The following is a 24,879-nucleotide window of genomic DNA, read 5'->3' on the forward strand; positions in this document are numbered from 1 at the left end:
CTGGCCCAAAAGACCAAAAATCCTATGTTCTCCCTCATGTGTGGACATTAGATCAAGGGCAAACACAACAAGGGGATTGGACTTTGAGCACATGATAAAATCGAGAGCACACAAGGGAGGGGTGAGGATAGGTAAGACACCTAAAAAATTAGCTAGCATTTGTTGCCCTTAATGCAGAGACACTAAAGCAGATACCTTAAAAGCAACTGAGGCCAATAGGAAAAGGGGACCAGGAACTAGAGAAAAGGTGAGATCAAAAAGAATTAACCTAGAAGGTAACACACACACACAGGAAATTAATGTGAGTCAACTCCCTGTATAGCTATCCTTATCTCAACCAGCAAAAACCCATGTCCCTTCCCATTATGGCTTATACTCTCTCAACAATGAAATTAGAAATAAGGGCAAAATAGTTTCTGCTGGGTATTGAGGGGGCAGGGGGGAAGAGGGAGGGGGCAGCATGGGGGGTAAGGGAGCGGGTGGGGGCAGGGGGGAGAAATGACCCAAGCCTTGTATGCACATATGAATAATAAAAAAAAAAAATAAAACTTTTCCTGAGAAGAGTAAAGGAGGACCTCAGAAAGGAGTGTGGCTGGAGCCACCTCATTGCCACACACAAGAATTTCTGACTGCAGTGTCACTGGCCAGACACCTGCATATCTGCCATCAGGCCATGGTGCTGGTGCCACATGTGGGGACTTTGTACATAATAGTCCTAAGATGGTCAGGATACAGACCCGACCAGCAGGGCAGTCTCTCACCCACCCACATTGGCTTGTGGCCTATACAGACGTGGCCTGTGACCTAGACAGGCTTCCCAAAGGAAATTCTGAAGGAGAATGGCTCACTGCAGCTGGACACTGAGAGAGGAATGAGAAAAGGGAGTGGTAGCTCAGCACTTGCCCTGCACATCACAGATTCTGCTCTGGGCTGCTGGCCACTCCTCCCTCAGCCTCCTCCAAGCCAACACCTAAGCCACACTCCAGGGTGGCTTTTTGCTGACCCCGTGAGGTGGAATTCCCATCACTGAACTGCTCCTTCGGGCATCCTTGGCATGGGGACAGCCCCAGGTGAAGATGTAGGGGCTTCATGAGCCAGGGTCCAGCTGGGGACGACATGATGCCAGTGACTTGGGGCCTATGAAGGAACGAGAGCACCTGGTGACATGGTACAGATACAACATGTTTCTTATTAGTCTTCTTTACAAGAGGACTATTTGAAACTCTCTGAAGAACAATGTCTTCCACTCACACTGTCCTCAGTGCCAGATGGTATGGTAGCTTGGTCAACACTGTTTTAAAGCAAAATGGCCTCCAGGTGCCATGGCTCACACCTGTAACCCCAGTTGCTCAGGCGGCAGAGATCAGGAGGATCAAGGTTCAGAGCCAGTCCGGGCAAATAGTTCGTGAGACCCTATCTTGATAAGAGCTGGTGGAGTAGCTCAAGGTGTAGGTCCTGAGTTCAAACCCTAGCACTGTCTTCATAGAAGCCCTTTTGAATGTTGATACTGGCCTTTTTTCTCACCTGTCACTTGCTCCTGGGAGTCAGGAAGAGCCTGCCCAGCAATACTGAGAGCCAGGACAGATGCCCGAGGATAATGGCCACAACAGACTCAGCACCCTGGTCATTACACTCTGCTCGTAACTGGGCCCTTAGAGAAAACCCACCAAGTCCAGAGTGGGGCAGGGAGGTGGAACCTTTTAAAAGTATGAGAAACTGGAATGGTGGAGTGGCTCAAGCATTAAGAGTGCTGGCCTAGCAAGCTGAGGCCTTGAGTTCAAACCCCAGTGCCACCAGGAAAAAAAAAAAGTATGAGAATCTGAAAAAAGGACAAGTGTGGTGGCACACACCTGTACTCAGGAAGATGAGGCAGGATGGAGAGTTCAAGGCTAGTCTGGGTTACATAGTGAGTCCCTGTCTCAAAACAAAAACGAAGAGAAGCTAAAAAGATAAAAACAAACAAACAGGAGGAGGTAAACACAGTTTTATAATCTAATGTGAGCATGTGCTTTCTTAATGTTGGAATATGAACATTTCTCCTGTACATAGGCTGAACTCACAGTGCCGTTTATTCCTTTCGGTACAGTCTTATACTCTGCTTTTGTCGTCTGTGTTCACTTTAAAGTTCTATTTTCAAGCTAAGGCCTCCCTGGGCCCAGCACTTGGTAGACTGGCCTTAAGCAAGGCTGGACAGTCTGTCCTGCACTGTTAGCACACCCTGGGGACCAGCCAAAACCAGTCTCCCTTCACTGTCCGTGAACAACTGTCCTTGCTTGGCCAGGACAAAGAGACGCCCTGAAGAGGTTGACCCACCAGCAGTCCCAGAGCCCAGCACCTTTTTTCCTGTGAGGAGGGATGGGTGTTTACTCAGAGGGTGCCAGGGTTGGGCACTCCTGTGCCAGGGGTGTCCCAGGATGTCTGGTGCTCCCATGCCTCTGTACTGGAATGTTTCATTCTACACTCCCCGTTTAGGACCCCAGCCTGTATGGAAGCCTGCTGAGGAAGGCAGTGACTGTCTCATAGCTCCCTCTGTCCCACTTCTTGAAGGGTGCCTGGCATATAGTAGGGGGAACACAAGGGCAGGAATGAACCGTGTCACTCCACAGCAACTGCCCTTTGCTGGGTGCCCACCACATCTTATACAACCGTTCAGGGCACAGTCCTAGCCATGCCCTTTCACTGGCCTGGCAGAGGAGCAGAACAGGGCCACTGACCTGTGCAGATGCCAGGACAGATGGCAGGTAAGATATGCAAGGAACCCAGAACAGGACCTGTCCCAGTGGATCCCACCACAGCTTGGCTGCTACACTTCCCAGGTATAAGGGCAGGTTTGGCCACAGCAGCCTGAGACCCAGGGAACACGCAAGATGCCACCTGGCACCAGGGCCTCATGACTGCCCCCACCCCTATGGTGGCTGCTGCTCCTCCCATCCTTCTCTGCAGAAAGTTCCGGTCATGAGTGGGCGAGAAGGTTCTCCATTCCAACTTCCTACGCGGAGCTCTGGAACAGAGGACGCTCTGTGCTGCTCCTGACAGGGTCTGTTTGGAAAACGAGCCCTGGAAGCAGCAATCTGCTCTTGGTGCCAGCAATGTCCGCACATGGAAAGGCCCCTCCCAGCCATCTCCAGGGCTGGTGGGTGGGTGAGCACATGTGTGTGTCAGCACACAGCCTCTATGTGGAGAAGCCCACCATCGAGTAAGCTGCACATCATACTGTACTGCCAGGCACTGCCTAAGCCATCTTCCACACCAACTCCACATCTGCACAGAGGACCCAGGATCTGACTGTGACCATAAGGGCAGGAAAGGAGCTGTGTTACTGACCAGCAGCACTCTTGTGGGTGTCCAACAAGGTGGCCACTATTCCCTGGGGTAAGCTGAGTAGAAAAGACCAAAGCCATCACCACAGTCCTTCCTGCTTTCCAGGGGGAGGACCTAGAGACTGAGCAGCACCTGAAAATGCCAGAATCAGAAACCACCCCAAGGAAGCTTTGGTCACAACCAGGCCTGCTTTACAAAGGAGCTGGTTCACCACCAAGCCCCCACCAGCTGGCCCTCGCTGCCACCATGGTGGCCCTCGACCGTGTGCCTGAAGTACCATAGCACAGTCTTCCTGCCTTTGGGAGCAACCCTGTGTAGTGCCTGAACACCCACTCTAAGCCGATCCACAGGGGCCACAGCCTGCCTGGAGGCCTTCCTAGCCAACCTCTGTGCTCTCCCATAGAAACCACCCACTGTCAAGTGCTCGGCAGCCCCGAGGCTCACAAGCAACAGGTATTTTCCAAATGCAAAGCATGCTACTTCCCAGAAGCAGAAAAACCCATGCAAGTCACCCAGGAAAGGCACTAGAGACAAGCACCAGAAAATGACTACCAGTAGCTGGGTGCCAGTAGCTTACACCTGTAATCCTAGCTACTCAGGAGGCAGAGATCAGGAAGATCAAGATTCAAAGCCAGCCTGGCCAAGCAGTTCTGAAAGACCCTATCTCGAAAAAAAAAAATCACAAAAAGGGCTGGTGGAGTACCTCAAGGTGTAGGCCCTGAGTCCAAACCCCAGTACCATTAAAAAAACAAAAAGGAAAGAAAAGAAAATGACTATCAGTGAGAGTGTTCCAAGGTCAGCATGGTGCCTCTCAGAAATAGGAGGGAAAGTCTGATCCAAGTACATGAGCAACCATGCAGCCTCCCGCCAGAGCCCTTCCAGGTCTCTACTGCTGGAGAAGGTCTGGGTAAATACGACTACCACAGACAGAAAGCTCTTTTCTAGTTTTTGTAAGGAATAAAACAACCACAGATCTAGACAAAGAGATGGTGAGTTCAGTTTGGGGAGCAGCCCAGGATGCTCATCTTTCTCAGAAGTCCCTGGGTGAGAACGGTTCAGTCAGGAAGACTGAGAGTTAATGTTTGGTGCAACATGAAGGCCATCTTGAAAATAATCCACTCCACAGGAAAAGTAAAAGGAAGAAGAAATGTGTATCTATCCCACAGAGCACAGGAAAGAAAAAGATGAAGCCGCAGGAACGCAAAAAGAAAACACAGAGATGGAGATCTGCAAACTCACAACCATTGATAGCAGACACGCCCCACAGGAAAGCTGAGGCCACACCACCTTCTGCTGCCTGGAGGAATCACTTCCAGTCACTGATGATGGTGTTGAGAAATGTGTCCTCCTACTCCATAGTGAGCCCACTCTCAGGAGACCCCTTGCCAAGAGGCTTTCTTCTGTGAAGCCTTTGGACCAGTCTGAGGCTGAATCCCCACAGGTAACAGAAGTGGAGATTTCCAAAAACACTGCTCTACCAACCAGGAAGCTCCAGAAAGGGCCAGGAAAGAAGTCAGCCCTGATTGGAGCCCTGCTCCACTTTCAGACTGGAAGTCAGTGATTTTAGAGAGAACACTTGAGTTGTTGGAAGACTGAACAAGATGGCTTTGACCCACCCTCTGGAGAAAAATGAGGCAGCAGGCAGTGGTACTGGACAGAAACAAGTGTGAGGAACTCGCAAGCCATTCAGAGCCCAAGAGGGAAAAAACCAATCATTACCAGGACAAAAGAGGGGATCACTGAGATCCTCGGAGGGATATGCCCTGCAACTGACATGTATTCACTGCTTTGAGAAAAGCAGGGAAGGAATCCCTGCAGCCACACCTGGGAGGACCTATGGTGGGCAGGAAGGAGAACCACTATCCTGCCCTAAGGGTTCATGAGAAGCCCCAATCACAGCCTTGCCCTAGAAGTCAGGGAGATGCAAACATGGTTATAGCATGGCTAAGACAGTCAGAGTTGAAGGTTCTAAGGCTGAGGTGTTTGAGGAGGGCAAAAAAAAATATGTGAATGAATTTTATTTTAGATTTTTTTTTTTTTGCGACAGGGTCTCTTTATATAGCCCGGCTGGCCTGCAATTTGTCATCCTCCTACCTCAGCTTCCCAAGTGCTAGGATTACAGGTATGTACCACCATGCCTAGCTGAATTTTAGATTTCAATAAATAAATTTTGTATGTTAAAATATCCAGGACAACCACTACGGAAGCCAAGTTAGTAAATTCTAATTTATAGTGGAGAAAGAAAGAAAAAATAATTAAAAGAAATCAAGAAAGAAAGAAAAAAGGAAACTTGTCTCTAAAGTGACAGGAAAAATGGAGTTCAAAGTAAGACTGCAGAAAAAAGTTCAAATGCAGTATAATAATTATATTAACTATAAAGTGATCAATGGTCTGCTATAACAGAAGTGGTCAAGTGAGGTTTTTGGTTTTTTGGTTTGTTTTGGTGGTACTAGGGTTTGAACTCAGGGCTTCAAGCTTGTTAGGCAGATGCTTTACCACCACTCCGTCAGCCCTGTGTTGGGGGTTTTCATGAGAGGGTCTTATGAACTATTTGCCCAGCCTGCCTGGCATCACAATCTGCCTGATCTCTGAGTCTCAAGTAACTAGGATTATAGGTATGAGTCTACAATCTCAGATGAGATTTTTAAAGATCCAAATAGAGTTGTGCACCATACGCTGACAGCAGCCCCCTAGGGCCAAATCAGCTGGCAACACTGGCTGTTCTGGTTGATCAAGATTACTCTGTGATGTTCACAGGACAAGATCATCTAATGACATGTCTCAGAACATATCCCCCTCATTGAGCAATGCAGAAGTTCATATGCTCTTACAACAGACATATACCTCAGACATAAGGGGAAGGATTGGGGATGTAGCTCAGTAACAGAACTTGCTTAGCATTTGTGAGGCCCTCGGTTTGAACCCCAAAAAGAAAAAACAACACAAGGATATGAAATTCAGAAAGTCATGAGTGGAAAACAGCTGGGCAGTTCTGTCAGTGCTCGCAGAGGCCTCCTCCACACAGATGACAAGGGGACTCCAGACCTGGTACACAGTCTTACAGAAAGCAAAGGGACTGAAGTCCAAGAAGAAATAGACATAACATCTGTGGCAGCAGGAGACTGCAACCCAACTGGCCAGGCTATATCTGGTGGGTGAGCAGAACACTATACCCAGGAAGCAGGACAAACTGATTCTTTCAGCTGCTCATGGAACATTTCTGAAACTGGCCACATCCCAGGCATAAAACAAGTTCCCAACAAATGTCAAAGGACTGGAGCCACCCAGCCGGGCTCCCTGCTCAATTGCCCCTACCAGATTCAGGAACAAAGAGTAAGCTGGGCAAGTGGGCAGACAGATACACAAAAAGCTCCTAGCCAGCAAAGAACTGAGAGCCAGTGAGAAAACTGGAGCCTGAATCAGTCATCTGCCATCATGAAAACAGAGTGCTAGATGCAAAAGGAAGAAAGGCAGGGTTGTGCCAGAGAAGGAGCAGCAGCCTCTGCAGACACAGCCACTCTGGGTGTCGCAGTAAAGGCCTAGTGCAGGGCTCAAAGGTGTGAGGGGCCCTGAGAACCTGTAGGATGGTCTCAGGCTGCACACAGGACCAGGCCTCTTTGGGAGGTAGCTGCTGCCAAAGCAAAGCTACCTTTCCATCAAACCAGCAGTAACACAAAGCCATTGTGATAAGCCACACTGAAGTTCATCTACTTACCACACCAATCTGCTAGACAGACTAACTTTACATGGTTCAGACCCATTGGCTATGGTACTAATAGACACTATAGGACACACTGTTGGGTTTGGACAAAGGAATAAATCATAGTAAAAATATCCTACATAAAATAGTAATCATCCCAACAGACAAGTTCACATGAATAGAGGGGAAGAGATAAGGAAATATAGAATCCACCATGAGCAGCCTCGACCAAGTACATGGTCACATAAACATAACCAACTAGCCTTGCCCCAGCGGCTTCATCTACTAAGCGCTTAGTGTATACCACATGACATTCAGCGTGGGCTTTACAAAAATCATCCCATTTCCTTACAACTGAATCTCACAAGGTTGACCCCTTAAACCTCACCTCACAGACCAGATGTCTGTCTTCTAGTTCCAGAATACCTCCTGTTCTTGCTGGGCTTCTCTGCCTGGCAAGCTTCCCTGGCCTCCCTCCTCCTCTATGAAGCACCTCTCCGTTGAGACCACTGCCAGTACTTGACTGGACACAGCACCAGGCCAGGCCAACAAACCCTCTCCCACCAAGATGAGACTGGAGCCCATAGTAGTAGTACAGCATGTTTGTCCCCACTGGGAAGAAAATTACAAAAAAAAAAAAAAAAAAGCAGAAATGAAAAATGTAGAAAGGCTACTTGACATCTGTTTCCAGCTATGCTTGAAGGCAGTCCTCGTGAAGAAGCCAAGTAGAAAACATGTGTTCGAGCTGGGAGATAGCTGGTCTTCGATGCCTGGGTTCAATCACAATTCTCTGCATTTCTTCCTCCTCAACATCTGTACTACATTTTCTCCATCCTTTTTGGCCCCTCCATTTTCTCCATCCTTTTTCCAGAATTCCACTTACTGAGATACTCAGCTTTGCTTTTCATTTCATTTCCTATCTGCTATGGTTTTGATGTGCAACCCCTAAAATTCACACGCTGGAACCTGAAACCCAATGTTTGAGTTTGTGTGAAGAGGTGGAACGCCCGGGTGGTGACTGATCACCAGGACTCGTTTCCCACCTTCTGCATACTGAGGACAGGCTGTAATCATGACTTATAGCCTCCAGACTGCAAGGTATGCGCTGCTACTATCTGTAAGTTACCAGCAGTGTTATGGCAGCAGGGCTACCCCTGCTTCCTGTCTCTTTCTTGGCTCCTCTCTCTCCAAGATTCCATCCCTCCCAAGTTTCTTACTCCTATTCTCCCATCTGTAGCTATCAACAGCTTTTCTGTTCTGAGCATTCCTGCCCTCATTGGACCCAGGTTTGTTTCATGGATGGGATATCTTTCACACTGAAGACACTCCCCATATCCCTTCACAGTCTCTACCTTCTACAAGCAGGTCTGTCTCCTGCTTGACTCCACATCTCTGAGGCACCCATTTAAGCAACTCTGATTTTCCTGGGCTGGCTGGATCCTCCCCACAGACACACCCAAACCAGAGCCCAATGCCAGGGTGCAAGGGACAAAATCCAAAGTTTTCAACCACTCTTCAGAGAGCCTTTGACCAACTGTCTTCCATCTCCACTTTAGGGAAGCTGATGCCATTGATCTTGAGCCTGTAGGGATTATGCAAACCCTGTGGCCTGGCTCTTGTTCTTCCCTGTGAAAGATTCTGCCTCCTGGGCTTCTGATCTCTGGAGAGAGATGCTGCTTCCTCTTATCTCACACCTCTAAAAGCCAGTTGTATCCTGGTAAGCTTGTCTTTAAAACAGCCTTACTGATGTGTAATTTGTGTACCTCAAAACCCACCCTGTAATTGGATCATTCAATGGTTCCTGTGGAGTTTTACCAAGTGTGCGCCACCACCACTACCAAGAGACTGCAGAGCCTGTGATCATCATTTGGTCGCTGATTCAGCTGGCCCTGGCTCAGGCCTCTTCTGGTTGTACTGCAACTGCCTGCCATCACCAACCCCCACTACTTCATCACAACCTGGAGGCACGCATACTCTGTGCATATGCAGGAGCTACAAGTGCTGATGAGAGCATGCACTTGTTCTCAGAACCACAGAAGCAAGGCACATAATGAGCTGGGCTATGGCAGAGCACCAGGCCCAGGTCCAACAACCACATTCCCCACTCTGGTGGGCTACAAGGAACTTTGGCAGCAGGTACTTAGGTCTCTCCCAGATAGGGTGGCAGGCCTATCACTGGCCAGCTACTCTCTCAAGAGGGCCATCTTCTCAGGAGGCATCATGTACTGAGTGAGGGCTCTGGTACCCGGCTACATGTGGGCAAGCCACACACTGCCCATTCAACTTGTGTTGTGCCTAAGGCTGCGTGCACTGATACTTTCATAAATCTTGGGCACATTTCTTATAAATCCAGAATTAGAAATTTAATAAGTTAAATAATGAATAATATTCCATCACTTGTGTTTCACAATTATGACATTTTAAACTTATTTTTCATTTGAGGATGAGAACTATGTGTCCAACTCAGTAAGTCTTCCCAGCATTTCAAACACCAGCCATTTCTCATTTGAAGCTAAAAGCTTTGTAGTTAATTATTAATTTCATCAAGTTCCATGTTCAACTCAGACTTTGATTAAAGTACTCGTACATAGTAAGGGCCATAAGACAAAATCTTAAAAGGGGATCTCACTTTGTAGCCCAGGCTGGCCTTGAACCCTCAATCCTCCTGCCTAAGCCTTCCAAGTGGCTAGGATCACAGGTGTGCACCACCACACCCAGCTTCACTGAATCTTTTTTTTTTTTTGTCTTTTCTTTTTTGGTGCTGGGATCGAACCCAGGGCCTCACGCATGCTAGGCAAGCTCTGTACCACCGAGCTACATCCCAGCCCTTCATTGAATCTTAAATTCAATCTCAAATCAGCACAGGACAGAAGCAGCTGCCTCTCCACCTGAAATCTGAAAAAGATAAATGAACACAATGTATGTACCTCACTTGGGCTGAAACAATTTTGAGGGAAGAAGCCTGCAGACAAGGGAAAGCAAAACAGCTTGTAAAATTGAAGTTTAGAAGAAATCAAGAATAAAGTTGTCTTCAGCGATAGAAGCTTTTCGTGCCATAGCAGCTATGCCTCTAGTCTACTCAGGGCCTTGTACCCAGGACATGTCCTTGTAAAGATGTCCCCAATCCTCCCTGAAAGCAGTGTGGTCACCAGGAATGTTCTCTAGTCAAGGCAACGGTCACTTTTATCTTCTATCTTGCAGCTTCCTGACCCCTTGGCTTGATGCAGACTCTCCTCACATTGTCCAGGGCTGTCCTCCTCTGGGAGCCCAGACTCTCCTTTGTCTCCTCCCACAGCCTGGGTGTGGCCCTGTGAGCACCACAGGCCCTACTCACCCACCCTACTTGCAGCTCATGCCCTCACATTCCAGCCTGCTGCCTCCCAGAGCCCCGTGACAGGGCTCTCTTCAACCGCACCCATTACTGGTCATCAGAGCATCACAGATGCTCTCCTGCTTCCTCCCATATGCCCCCAAATGCCACTAACACTTGCAATGCTGACCTAAAGTCTTAGGATCATTTTTCTTAGCTTCCTTCTCTTTCACTAATCAAAGGCTGGCAAGTATGAAGCCAGCACAATGCTTTCAGCTGCCCCTGACACATGGTCTCTTTGTCCACCCTGTTTTAATGGCAAAATCACCCTTCAAAGTTCAACTTTCTTACACAGCTCCCTGCAGCCATATAATGGCTACCTTTGCTGTCATTTTAGGCCTAACCTTCTACACAGATTCCAGGTTGTCAGATTCTGGGCCCACATCAGTCTCCTTGCACTTGGCAGGGCAGAATGAGCACAGGCCACCAGCACAGCACAGCACCAGTCATCAGGATGCCACCCCTCCTGCCTCAGCTTCTCAATGGGTTGCTGTGGGAGCCAGCTAGTGCCAGCTACTTGCACCCACACTAGTCACAGCTAAGCACAAAGGCCCTAAACTCAAGAAAGGACCAAAAGCCCACACCCTGACCACAGAACCTGCCTACCTGTAGAGCTACCTCAAGCTCTACCTCCCCCATGCCCTGCCCTGGGACACACATAGTTTCATGCCCTTCAGAACACGGAATATTAACCTGCAGTAACAATGTAACCAATGCCAATAGCACCAGAGAACTCTGCGGGTGGCTGTGATGCAGGGAGTTCTACAGGGTGCTTCAGAAGTAAGACACCAACTGTGCACTGCTTGAGTCTTTCAAAAACAGACAAGTGAGTTTAACTGGTGATAAAAGTGGTTTATTTTGGATGATGTAATAATGCCAGGGTTCAACTATGAGTAGGCTTTGCTCACAGAACAATTAAAAATTTACAGTGTTTACATGCAGTTTTTGTAAGTGCCACAGCTTCACTCGTAGTATAAGCAAAAGGACAGTGGTTCAGGTCGACTGTAAATACCAGCTAGTGAGCATACTTGCCCAGAGACAACATCATACATCAGCTCTGCACAGCTATGCAGCAGTAACAAACACGTAATGATCCCGAAAGCAGAAGTAGCGATGCTGGAAATTCAGATGTGCCAAAGAAAAGCCATAAAGTGCTTCCTTTAACTGAGAAAGTGAAAGTACTTGACATAAGGAAAGAAATAAAACTGTATATTGAGGTTGCTAAGATATATGGTAATAACTCTTCTATTTGTGAAGTTGTGAAGGAGAAACAAATCTATGCTGGACTTGCTGTTGCATTTCACACTGCAAAAGTTATGACCACATTGTGTGATACGTGCTTAGTTAAGATGGAAAAGACATTAAATCTGTGCATGTATACATTTTTATTTCTTTCCGTATGTCAAGAACTTCCACCTTCTCTCTTAAAGGAAGCATTTTATGGCCTTCCTTTGGCACATCTGAATTTCCAGCATTGCTACTCTTGCTTTCAGGACCATTACGTGTTTGTTACTGCTGCACAGCAGTAATGTAACAATTTTAGGCACCTACAGGAGTCTTGGAATGTAGCCCCACAGATAAGGGGCTACCTAAACTGTATTTCCATCATCTCTGAATTCAAATCAGTTCCATAATACTCTTCAGTCAACAGCTCTTCTCCATTCCAATTTCCCCTTCTGGAACTGAATCAAATGTGCCTTAAAGTATGATGTTTGATCCTCCACATCTCAGTCAGCTTCCCTGTCACAGCTCATGCCACATTAACCCTCTTTGCTATACTCCTGATAAATTTCTTCCAGTCAGTTCACAAAGTCTCTCTCTACTATGAATGACTAGACAGTTAACCTGCTGATGGAAAATTTTAAAGTTCCAGCTGTAACCTTTCCTACATGTTCTACTTGGTCACATCTTCCTGATGGCTGCTGTTAACCTCTTGTCTTCTGCTTATCTTTGTGGTCTCTCCCTTATAGTTTTTTTTTTTTAATTTTTGTTTTATTCATATGTGCATACAATTCCCTTATGGTTTTAAGTTCCTAGAGCATATGTGTGTGTGTGTGTATATATATATATATATATTTTTTTTTGTGATACTAGGGTTGGAACTCGGGGCTTGCACCATACCTCCAGCTCTATTTACAGCTTCTGATTGTCCCAGAGCACACACAGGCTTTGTCCTCAGCTTTTATCAGTGCCAACACAGAATCCAGCCACCTCAGATCTGTTAGTTAACTGCCAATTTCCCCAGCTTCCCGGCTCCTAAAACCTCATTGCTATTGTCTCTCTTCCATTTCATCTACTCTTGTGAGTGTGATGTTTTACAATGTCATTTTAGTGTTCATTTAGCATGTTTGGGGAGAGAGTGAAAGTGCTCACCTATGTCCAATCTGCCACCCTTACCTGGAAACTAATATACTTTAACTATTTACATGCCAGGCCTGGTAGCACACACCAGTGAACCCAGTACTCAGAAGGCTAAGACAGGAGAATTTCGAGTTCAAGGGTAGCCTGGGCTACATAGCAAGACTCTATCTCCAAAAAAAAAAAAATTACTGACAGCATAAAAAATTGAATTGGATTGGACTCCAGACCTGTCTTTGCATGAGTTTAAATTTCATTTCTATCACACAAATTCTTTCAACATACAAAAGAAATAACCTCTTAAGTCATCATCTAGTAACATCAGAGTTGCAAACTCATGTGTACCACACAGGCATCTCCATGGCTAACGTGCTGGTAGAACACTTTTGGTTTCTGACAGTTTGCAAGTTCATATATCATATGATTTTTCCAATATGCATTCTGTCAATGGCCATAGGGCACATTTTGTATTTATGTAAAAAAAAAAAATCAACTTGTAAGAAAAAACTTCAAGTTGCATTCCAAGCACAAAATTGGAAAAGTCACAATCACATAAGAGTATAAGCAGAAGATGTGCCACTCCAACTCCACAGACACGTGAGGTCTCTGGACGAGACAAGCAGCAGCAAATGTTTCATACCAACACAATAGCCTGTTTCTTCTATAAAGTGTTTCACAGTATTTTGGTTACACCTTAGGACACTGGTTGGATCAACACATGATGAGTTATTGTTTTGCCCCATTTTCATGCAGACTGTCTGATTTTCAAGAATGCATTATTGACATGACATGAGAAATACCTTAACACTTGCCCTCTACAGAATACATCACAAGTGTCATGGAGAAAATATCAAAACCCTGCCTTCCAAAAGGCAGATGAAGGGAGATGTCCTCCCAGAGGCAGGGACTCTAAACACAAACAAGCTCCAACAAGCAGTCACTTGACTATTGCTCCATCTATGACCACTATGGTCCTCAGGGCACTCTCACAAAGGACTTGGGACAAGGGAGTACTGCAGCGAAGAGCAGTGTTTTCTCAACAGATGTTAGGAGAGATGAGAATCCCATAAGGTGTGGAAGGAAGGGAGGGAGGAGAGAGGAGAGGGGGAAAGAGGGAGAGAGAGAAAAAGAAAGGAAAGGAAGGAAGGAAGGAAGGGAGGGAGGGAAGAAGAAAAAGGATCTGCGGATGTAGGTCAGTGGTTGAATGTTTGCCTAGCATGCATGAGGACCTCAGTTCGATCAGCAGTACTGCAACAACAACAACAACAAAAAGTAATCCTAGTTACTTGGGAGGCTGAGGTCAGGAGAATTGAGGTTTGAGGCCAGCCTGGGGAAATATTTCAAGAGATCCCATCCCCCATCACCAAAATAACCAGAGCAAAATGGACTGAAGGTATGGCTCAAGCAGCAGAGCACCTGCTTTGCAAGTGCAAAACCCTGAGTTTAAGCCCCAGTCCCACGAAAAAAAAAAGAAAGTGAAAAGATAAGTCACAGACAGGAAGAAAATCTCTGCAAATCACATATCCAATAAAGAACCTAAATTTACAACTCAGTAATGAGAAAAAAAAACCAACTAAATTAAAAACTGGACAAAAGATCTCAATATCTCTCCAAACAAGATTAATATAAATAGACAACAGGCAAATGAAAAGACGCTCAGTATCACTGATCTTCAAGGAAAGGTAAATCAAATCCACAATCAGACACCACCTCACACCTGCTAGGATGGCTAGACTCAAAAGGAAAAGAAAAGTGCTGGGTAGGACATGGGGAAACAGGGGCTCTCAGACTGGCACTGAGAACAAAATGATAAAGCCATTTTGGAAAGTAGCTTGGCAGTTTCTTAAGAAACTGTGAGGTTGGGAACATCAACCTCACAGACAAGCTGAAAATAGGCCATGAAGAGAAGGATGTGTGGGGCTCTCATTCTCTTAACTAAAACTGTCCAAAAGCCAGGTGTGCTATCAGGAATCAGAGCCAGAGATCCTGGACCACAGATGTTTGTTCCTGGGAAAGTCATACTAAAGTGGCTGCCAGCACAAGTCCAGAACTGCTAACAAGATGGGAGACAGCCAGTAGGATGGTGAAGCTTACAGAAGTCACTGGGGTTACAACCTGACTCCCCTTCTGGACTGTTGCTGTGTCATGAAAGGACACACCCAACTCTGTAACACCCTGTTGTCCATGCCACAACCCCTGGCCAACACTTCTACCTTATGGGATACACCCTGGAGCTGCACATCCATCCTGGCCCACCTGACCACACCTAGACATGCACCAGCAAGGACAGGCAGCTGAACAGGGCACAGACATTCTTCTATGCCAAGAGGGAAAAAGTCTCAGATGCGTTTAGTGGTTTTTTTGTTTTGTTCTGTTTTTTGTTTTTGGTGGTACTAGAGTTTGAACTCAGGGCTATGTACTTGCTAAGTAGGCACTCTACCACTTGAGCTACACCTCCAGCACAAAGGTGTTCAGTGGGAAGAATGCATAGGAAGCATGCAGACATGCCCTGAGATAAGTGAAGATGAGGTACTGTCAGCAGGAGGGACACTGGGAGAGGCAGAGACCCAGAGCAGCAGGGTAGAGAACCTGCAATGCAGACAGGCTTGCTTGCTGCTCTTTTTCAATCCTCTGAAGTATCAATATCCAAAAACCAAGTGTTTAAAAGAAGTGTGAAGAAAACAAATCTAAAACATAAGGAATCAGAAGAAACAGAAAGAGACAGAGTGGAACTGGCTGCCTCTGGGGCCAATGGAGGGGTGGGAATAGCAGGCAGAGGTGGTGAAACCTTGTTCACAAGCAGCTGGGTGGTACAGTATGTGCCTGAGTTAATGTGATTAAAAGCTAAAATAAATGTCTTTGTAAAAACCTACTTGAAAGGCTTGGGTCTAAGAACAAAATGTCTAAGTGAATAATCGGCATGACACCCTAGAATGGACTGCTACAGACATTGTTATGGTATGGATATGTGGTGAAGGCTTGGTCCCTAGAGCTGGCATTAATGAGAGTTGATTGAATCATGAGAGCTCTGACTTTAATGAACTATTAGATGGTGGGGACTGGTTGGAGGTTATTGGGGGTGTGCTTTTGAAGAGTATTTTTTATCCCTAGCTCTTTCCCCCCCCACCCCAATGCTCCCCCTCTCTTTGCTTCCTGGCTGCCATGATGAGATAAGCAGCTTTCCTCCACCACACCCTTCCACCATGATGTTTCTGACCATGCCACAGGCCTAAAAGCTATGTAGCCATCCCACTATGGACTGAAAATCCTAAAATTATGAGCCAAAATAAAGCTCTCATATTTTAAATTGATTTGCTCAGATATTTTGTCACAGCCATGAAAAAGTAACTAACACAGACAGAGACCATTAGTGGTCTTCACAGTGTTCACCAAGGGTGTCCCTCCAGGAGGATCTCAAGAGCCCAAAGCTGCCCACTCCTCACCCCACCTCACAGGAAAACAGACACTGGTTACTCCTGATAAAAACAAAAACAAAACAGCACTCTGAGAACAACCTTAGACCACTCAAAGACTAAGAAGTGTCCAGTGAGACACAGGGCAATATTGTGAATTTGTGGAGAGGAATGAGAGCCAGGTATGGTGCCAAACGGAGGGCTAGGAGCCACACATGCACCCAACGGGTCTCAGGAGGATCCCAAGGCCAGGTTGTAAGCTAGACCAGGGAAGTCACCAGGCCCAGGGATCAGGCCCTTGCCAGTGAGAGTTCCTCTTTGAGAGAAGAGAAGCAGAGAGTCCTTGTGACCTCAAGCATGTTCCATGGCTCAGGTATGACGAAGTGACCAGAGGTGGCAAGAAGCTCAAAACAAGCAAGAAAGAAACAAAGGCCCAGGAGTCTGCAGCCTTCTCTGTCAGAGACTTGGGAATGAAGGGTTAAGTGCTCTTTGGCTCTATTGCTAGGGAAGGAAGGCAAGGAACAGGCAGTCTCAGGGCAGAATTGGAAGCAGTGGGTGTATGTGTGTGTGTGGGGGGGGGGTGGCGCCTAGGTCCATGCAGGGCAGCTTAGGAGGGAAGTAAAAAGAAGTAGACTTGAGGAACTAGAATTCATCCTAACAAGAGGTGGCCCTAGCCAAGTGAAGAAGAAAACAGAGACCAAGAAAATGGAGGAGTACCCAGTCATTGAGGAGCCATCCCTGAATAGGAAGCAAGGAAAGAAAGAGTTCAGAGTAGCACTCTTGAGAGGAGGACCACACACAGGCTGAGCAGTGCTACTGGAAGAAAACAAACCTAGAGATGGTTAAGATGGGTAGGATGGGGCCCTACACCAGAGATGGGCACAAACCTGGTTTGGCTACAGGGTACTGCTGGTCTGAGAACAAAGAACAAAAACTAAAGTTCCTCTGTCCCCTCATTCAACTGCTACTCAGCATGACTAGATAGCTCACCAGGGACCTACCACAAGGCAACCACCCTGCAACACAGCTCCAGACAAAATCTTTGACACTGAAGCGACATATGCAAGTGAATCGAATTGGAAGACTAATCTCTACTGTCTTTCCTCCAGAGTAACTGAGAGATGGTCTGATTTTTCAAGTTCTCACAGTGATTTTAACATGTGGCTAGAGAGAAAAACCACTGATAGACAAAAAAGAAACTATGGCAAGAAGCATCAACAGGAACCCACAGGAACTGCAGATAGTAAAGAAGCAGTGCACCAACCAGCAACTACAGCACCATGCGGGGCCCTCAGACAAAGCTACTGCATCAACAACAGGATGAAGTCCAGCATCTGTCCTAAAACCCACAATGACAACCACCAGAGACTCTAGGAAAACCAGTGCTGACCTCCTCACTCTCACCAAGTCTGCAGCTAAGACCCCTGATGCAGAAAGCTAGAGCTCCAGTCAAACCTGGGAACACACTCAACCTCTAGCTGTAACTACCCAAAGTCGTCCAAACTCATGTGAAATCTGGGGTCTCTGAAGACAGGCAGTCCAGAACTAGGGTCTCCAGAAGGAGAAACACTCAAGGTCAACCCCACTTCCCAGCTCTGCCTGAGTGCCTTTTTAGTCCATGGTGTAAGGACATGCCTCACAGTGGGCAACCTGCTGAGCAGGGAGCAGTCTGGCTCATGTCTGCAATCCTAGCTATTCAAGAGACACATCAGCACGATCATGCTTTGAGGCCAACACTGGCAGAAACATCCCATTTCAAAGAACAGGCTGGGAGTGGTGGCTCATGCCTGTCATTCCAGCTATGCAGGAGGTAGAAGTAAAAGGACTACGGTCAAAGTCTGGCCCTGGGCAAAAGTGTGAAAACCTATCTGAAAATTTAACTGAACCAAAAAGGGCTGGGGGCATGGCTCAAGTAGTAGAGCACCTGCCTAGGGAGTGTGAGGCTCTGGGTTTAAACTCTAGTACCACAGTGTGGGGAGTGGATTATGAGAAGCCTATGAGAATGTGACATAAGCATAGTTGTGCTCAATGATCTACAGGCTGAGTTTGGCACAATCCCAGCCACAGAAGAGAGTGAGAGGCAAAATGCAGCATAGCTGCTTTTCCTAAGTTGTTTATGTTCAGAGAAATAGGAACACAGGTTTCTCCTGTTACAATGTCACACCCCTCCCCGAAAACTGTTGCTCCACCTCCTTGTTTACCACTGGGTATAAAAGACTCACTGAAGGAGGACATGGGGTTTTTGATGGGGATTGATTGATTGGTGGGCTGCAGTTATGCTAGAGATTAGAGGAACCATGGGACAGTGCAAGTCTGAGGGCCAAGACTCTACGAGAGATTATGCTAAGGAAAAGCTAAAGAAAACATGGGATAGTGTGAGTCTAAGGCAAGAGACTTTAAAGAACAGAAAAGAAGAAAGACTTTAGAAGTAAGGTTTTAAAGAATAAGTGAAAAGAAGCAAAGTACAAGAAGAGTTATTAGAGAAAAGAAGCAACAAGCTGTTGTTCGTCTCCATTTGAGCACTCAGCACATCTGGACCCACCTTTCTGCATGTCTGTCTTCTACCATTTGTCCTTTCTGTATCTCCAGTTGCCCCCAGTTAGGTCAGGAGGAAAGCTCACTACACCACAAACACAAAAAAAATAACAATCCTAAAAGCATATGGTCTAAATAACAGTTTCAAACACATGAAAAAATAAACTATGAGGGAAGGAGGGAAAGGAGGAATGGAAATATAGTGGAGGGAGTGAACTTGTTCAAGGTACACATATCACAGTGACGTCCCCTTGTATTATTAATGTATGATAACTCAAAAATAAAATTTAAAAATTAAAGAAAAGGAAAAAGAAACTACAGAATTGAAAAGAGAGAGAAAAATTTAAACTTCGTAAGATTGGAACTGTATGGCAGAGCATCTGTCTCGTAACTGCAAAGCCCTGAGTTTCAAACCCCATACTGCAAAAAAGAAACATTGGTACTCCATCAATCCATGTTAATTGAAATCTGTAAAATGATTAAACAAATTAGATGAAACAAATTCCTTGAACAACAGAACTACCAAAGATCACCCATCAAGAAAGAGGTAACTTCAATAGTCAATGTACCTATTAAAGAAATTGAATTTAGGGTTTAAAATCTTCCCATAAAGAAAACTGCAGGCTGAGATGAATTCTATCAAACATCTCTAAAAATTATACTTTCTCAACTTATTTTATGAAGCCAATATAGTAAGATCAAAATCAGATAGTACAAAAAAACAAAAACAAAAACAAAAACAAAAACCCCACAACAGACCAATATTCATCATGAAACTGTTAGTAAGTTGGATACAGTAATAAAAGTAACAGTCCATACCCAAGTGGAGTTTGTCCCAAAACTGCAGAATTGGGTCAACATCAAAATCAATCCACCATTTGAACAGACTGAGAAAGAATGCCAGGCTATCACAACAAAGGCAGAGAAATCACTGTTTAGTCTATTTTTATTTATTTGTTTGTTTCTGTGGTGCTGGAGTTTGAATTTTGGGCTTCATGCTTGTTGGGCAGGTACCCTACCACTTCAGTCACACTGCCAGCCCTTTTTGCTCTGGTTATTTTGGAGATAAGTCTCATACTTTTTGCTCAGACTGGCCTAGACCAGGATCCTCATAGTTTATACTTCCCACTGTCACTAGGATAACAGGTGGGTGCCACCATGTCCAGCCTTTTTCTGTTGAGATGGGAGTCTCACACTTTTTTTTTTTTGGTGGTCCTAGGATTTGAACTCAAAACACTTATGTGTGCTATACAGGCACTTTATCACTTGAGCCACTCTGCCAGCTCTTTTTTTGTGCAGCTATTTTTTTTTCTTTTTGGCAGTACTGGGGTTTGAACTCAGGGCCTCATACTTCCTAGGCAGGTGTTTGAACTCAGGGCCTCATACTTCCTAGGCACTTGAGCCATTCTGCCAGCCCTCCTTTTTTTGTGTTGGGTATTTTCAAGATAGGGTTTCACGAACTATTTGCCTGGACTGGCCTTGAACCTTAATCCCCCTATCTCTGCCTCTCAAAAGCTAGGGTTACAAGTGTGAGTCACGGTACCCAGCTCACCATTCCTTGTTAATAAAATGAGAGTAGAAGAAGCCTCCTCAACCTGACAGGGTATATACACAAAAATACGCTACTTTCCACTATACAAACAGTGGAAGACAACATGCCTCCCTTACCATTCCGTATGGCATTTTGCTACAGGTCCTTAGTGCAATGAGGCAGGATAAAATATATAAAAGGCATACAGATTCAAAAAGGAGAAACAAAATGATTATATATGCAAAAAGTCAGAAACATTAAGTATTAATTTGAATACTGGGAAAATATTTGCTAATGGAGCGGATAGTCAATGTTGTGAGATGTCCCAGCTCCACTCTCTTCAGCACTGACCCCAAGAGCACTCCCCAGTAAACTGAGTAAATGCAATGCTCCATCTCAGCCTCTTCCAACACAAGAGTGATTAATAAATCACACATTTGTAAAGGACATTATTACAGTTGCAGTAGCAGGCAACTAGACAACCAGAACCATGCAGAGGGACAGTTAAAGGACACCCAGCCAAAACACACTGACATAGCAAAGGAGATGAGGATTACCAGGCACTACTGCCTGTGCTGAGGTGGAGAATGCTTCTTTACACCATCAGATGTAATCATGTGAAATTATTTTTAGCAGATTTTTGAGCCACAGGCTGCAAATTCACAAAGTTCAACTTTACATTTCCACTGAGACCTGCTTGGCTCACAGCAAAACACCCCTGAAGCTAAGTGCTTTTCCATCCCGTAGGCCTCTGTTACGAGTGGAGAGACAAGTGTTACTGGTAAGTCCATGTGCCACACTCAAGCTTCACTGAAGGACATTTCTAGGGTACATCATTGGGCATCAGATCAGACAGACTATTCAGAGATAGTCTTCTCCAAATCCTTGGACCTGACTCACTGGCTTTAATGCTCCCCATGCTGCTGAACTCACTGTCCTGCTCCCTCCCAGCCTCTTTCTTGGCCACCTGAATGGATCCAGTTGCTCATGTTCCCCTCCCATGCAGGATAACCCCACAGCTCTTTTCCTTCTACACCTTGACCTTTGAACTTCTTGTTCTGTCCCCACAGTTTACACTATAATCTCTCAGTGGCTAGTCAAAACCTCTACCTCAAACACTTCTTTCCCAAATGCCAGGTGCCTCCTCAAATCACTTTTCCCAGTCACCAAATACACTTGCATAGATTACTATTTCTATCCACATTACACAATACTCTGCTTCCAGGGGCAATGATCAGAATGCTCTTCATTCTCCTCTGGCCCAGCCCAGGTCTCTACTCTGTCCTTCCTGCCCAGGGCACCTTGGGAACAGCTCTGTGGCCACCTATTTCCCTAACCTCAACAACCTCTGGCATACACAAGGCCATATTCCCTCTTACTGTCTTCCCTTCCCCAGTCCCATCTCACCCTTATGACCAGATTCAAGAATCTCCTAAAGGTCAGTCAAAGTCTCAACACTTTTATCATGATAAACATTCAGTTGTACCCCAAAATAAGGAGATACTCCTTATACCAGCACTTTCTGAAACTACTCTGTTTAATACAGCAACCACTTCTCACTGTGGCTATTTAATTAAAACTAATTAACATTTATGTTGCACTGGTGGGATAGCATAGATCCAGAACATACCCAGAGCATACACCATCCTGCTCCAGACAGGCTCACCCATCCTCCTCTGTTCCCACAATGTTACTTTATTAACAGTTCCCTAATTGTGCCTTTCATTTGCCAGGCCTCACTCATACCTGGATGCCTGTTCCCCACCTGAGGACACCTTTCTCTCCACTCTTTCTAATCAAAACCATCCTTTAAGCCACACCCATCCTACATGGGCCTCTCACCTTTGACTTTCTATTAAGCACTATTTCCATCATTCAAATGCTTTTGATTGTATACAGTGGTAACTGGCAGTATCTCTTGCATTCCTGATGGCACTCAATAAGTCCTCTACTACAAAAAGCCTGCCTTTCCCTCAGATTTATTACATGTAGTTTTGACCAATCACAGTCAAAACAAATAAAAAATAAGTAAAAAGAAAAATCAAGAGTAATTTCAAAAAGAGTCAGGCACTGGCTCATGCCTATATAATCCTTGCTATTTGGAAGGCCGGAGGTTCCAGCCCAGCCCAGCCAAAAAGCTCATGAGATCCTCTCGACCAATAGCTGGGTGTGGTGGCCCTCACTTCCCCAGCTACTGTGGGAAGCATAAATAGGACCACATTCCAGGCCAGGGCAAAAAGCGAGACCCTATCTCTCCAAAATAACCAAAGTAAAAAAGGGCTGGGGGTGGGCTCAAGCAACAAGCATGAAGCCCTGAGTTCAAACCTCGGTACTGAAAAAAAATAAATAAACAAAAAATTTTAAATTCCCACGCACCCACTATACAGTACAGAGATTCAGTCAATTCTGTATTATCATCAGTTGAGTTTAAATTATTATGTGAGCTTCTGAATGTTTCCCTGTCCTTAATTTTGTGAAAATATGCTTCCCCAAAAGCAAATGATAGCCAAAAAGCAAGATAAAAATGAATGTGCTTAATGTAAGTGATATAGTGAAAATATTAGATTTGTTGAAAGATGGCATGTCTTGAGTGGAAATTGCAGCTTGATGGGAAAAAAAATGAATCAAGCACTCACAGTACAGCACTGAGCTGATTTTTCCTCAATGGTGGTCTCTTTGGAACCACATACCCCCAAATATCAAGGATCTACTATATTTCTTTTCTATTTATGCATTTATCAATTTATGCAAAAAAATCTCTCTTCTGTGTTTATGTGCTAGCATTGTACCAGGCCCTGGTGGAGAATGGTAACCAAAACTGACATGGTCCCTGCCCTTACACGTTAAAAGCAAGAAAAAAGTAAAAAGTAAATATATAATTATAAATTCTGGTAATTTCTATAAAAAGTAGTCCTATGGGGAAGAATAGCAGGAAGGACCTACACAGAATTAAAGATAAGAATGACCTCATCTCCAAGCTGAGACCTCAGAGAGGAGAAAGAGCCCACCCCTGAGAGGTAGGAGCTTTTGGGACTAAAGGGGGAAGGGACTAGGGGTGGAGAAGGCAGCCCTAGTGTTGCCACAGAACTCAGAAGGCTCAGAGAAAATGTTAAGATTATTAATTTTGTCCTCAGTACAAAAGCCATTAAAGTGTTTTAAGCAGAGGAACTACATGATATAATGTAAACTACAAAACAGACCCTAGACAGGGCCAGAACTCTGCACTCCCACCCTACAATGAACTAAATAGCAGAGAGAGGCCCAGAGCCCCCATCAATCGCAGAGTCTGTAGCTCAGCAAAGAGCCATCATATCAGGGCCAAACAGTAGGCTCTGGCCTCCCAGCTGCAGAAATGACCAGCATATAAATTGTCCACGTCTGGCACAACTCACAGCTGAAGGAAGAACAGGAGCACCACAATGGTGTCTGGACACTCCCACAATGCCCTGCACCTAGGCTCGTAACCCACAGTTAGTGGCCCCAGGTCCTTTCACCTTCCGAACCTAGCATCCTTTCCCAGTTATCTCTGGTCTGTCCTTCCACAGGCCACTCCCAGGCCTTCCTCAGGCTGTTCTTACCAGCTCCCAAGTGGCAGTTCTTCCCTTTCTCACTCCACGCCCATTCTGAATAACTCACACATCTCTTAGGCTTTATTCACTCAGAAGGAAAAAGAAGAAATGGAAACAGTCCATCATTGAACAAAGCAGATAAGTCATACATGGATGAGAATTCCAACAAAGAAACCATTGTTGATTGTCTTATGTTTCCTTGCAGAAAAATTCTATGTATATATCAGTTTATGTAAAAGAACTATTCTTTTAATTTACAAAAAACAGGCCCTACTAGACCTGAATGGATACACTTTCCTCTTTCAGTTTTCCTTTTATCACTTCATGTTGTGGTAGCTTCTGCCAACCTCTGCCCTTGCATCAGTGCAAGCACGGGCATCCACATGCTGCTGTCCTGTCTGTGAAACAGAGATCATACGGACACAGCTCCAGAGTGGAACACGGCTCTCAGTTCAGTTTCCACATTCAGCTAATCCACCTTTGTGTTCAGACACAACCGTGTAGAAGCCCGTTCCCAGCCCATGCTCAGATAAGATGCCCAGGGTGTGCAACACAGCCAGAAGTCAAAGTTCCGCCATTCTTTTTGCCAGCACCACCTTGCAGACAGGATCCCCTCCTCAGAGACCCTGGATGATACTAGCTAGCCACAACATGCCCTGCAGAAGGCTAGCATCACAGCCCCACAAGGCTGCAGGAAGCCCTTCCTACACCACTTTCAGAACATGCATCTATTTAGTCAGCTTTCTACCACCATAACAAAATACCTGGATCATTAACTTATTAAAAAAAAAACTTACTTAGCTCACAGTTCTGAGGTTCCAGTCTAAAATGAGGTGGACCCATTGTTCTGGGCCTCTGATGGGCGTGCTGAAGGCAAGGCAGGAGCCTGTGTCAGAACAAACTGCTCACACCAGGAGCCAAGAACCAGAAGAGCAAGACTGGATGGGCGAAGGTTACACAATCCCCTTCAGGGACATGTCCTCAATGACCTAAGGACCTCTCTCATTAGGCCCTACCTGCTAAAGGTTCCCCTACCTCCCAACAGTGCCACCCTGAGGGTAAAGCCTTTCTAGCGTGGGCCT

At 45.6% G+C, this 24,879-nt stretch overlaps 1 protein-coding gene and 1 pseudogene across 4 annotated transcripts in view; both read right to left on the minus strand.

The window, feature by feature from the left end:
- LOC109691177 (mitochondrial pyruvate carrier 2 pseudogene) overlaps window positions 1–1,118 on the minus strand; it is a 16,556-nt pseudogene extending 15,438 nt beyond the window's left edge.
- Arhgap39 (Rho GTPase activating protein 39) overlaps window positions 1–24,879 on the minus strand; it is a 105,833-nt gene that overhangs the window by 64,922 nt on the left and 16,032 nt on the right. The window contains exon 1 of one of the 4 annotated variants that reach the window (XM_074069474.1): window positions 1,004–13,222. The exons of the other annotated variants lie outside the window; for them this stretch is intronic. The gene's annotated coding sequence lies outside the window, so the exon portion shown is untranslated. Of the gene's footprint in view, window positions 1–1,003; window positions 13,223–24,879 lie in introns of those variants that run through there. 4 annotated transcript variants of the gene reach the window in all.

This window comes from Castor canadensis, chromosome 3, assembly GCF_047511655.1.
Source record: "Castor canadensis chromosome 3, mCasCan1.hap1v2, whole genome shotgun sequence".
Lineage (NCBI taxonomy): Eukaryota > Metazoa > Chordata > Mammalia > Rodentia > Castoridae > Castor > Castor canadensis.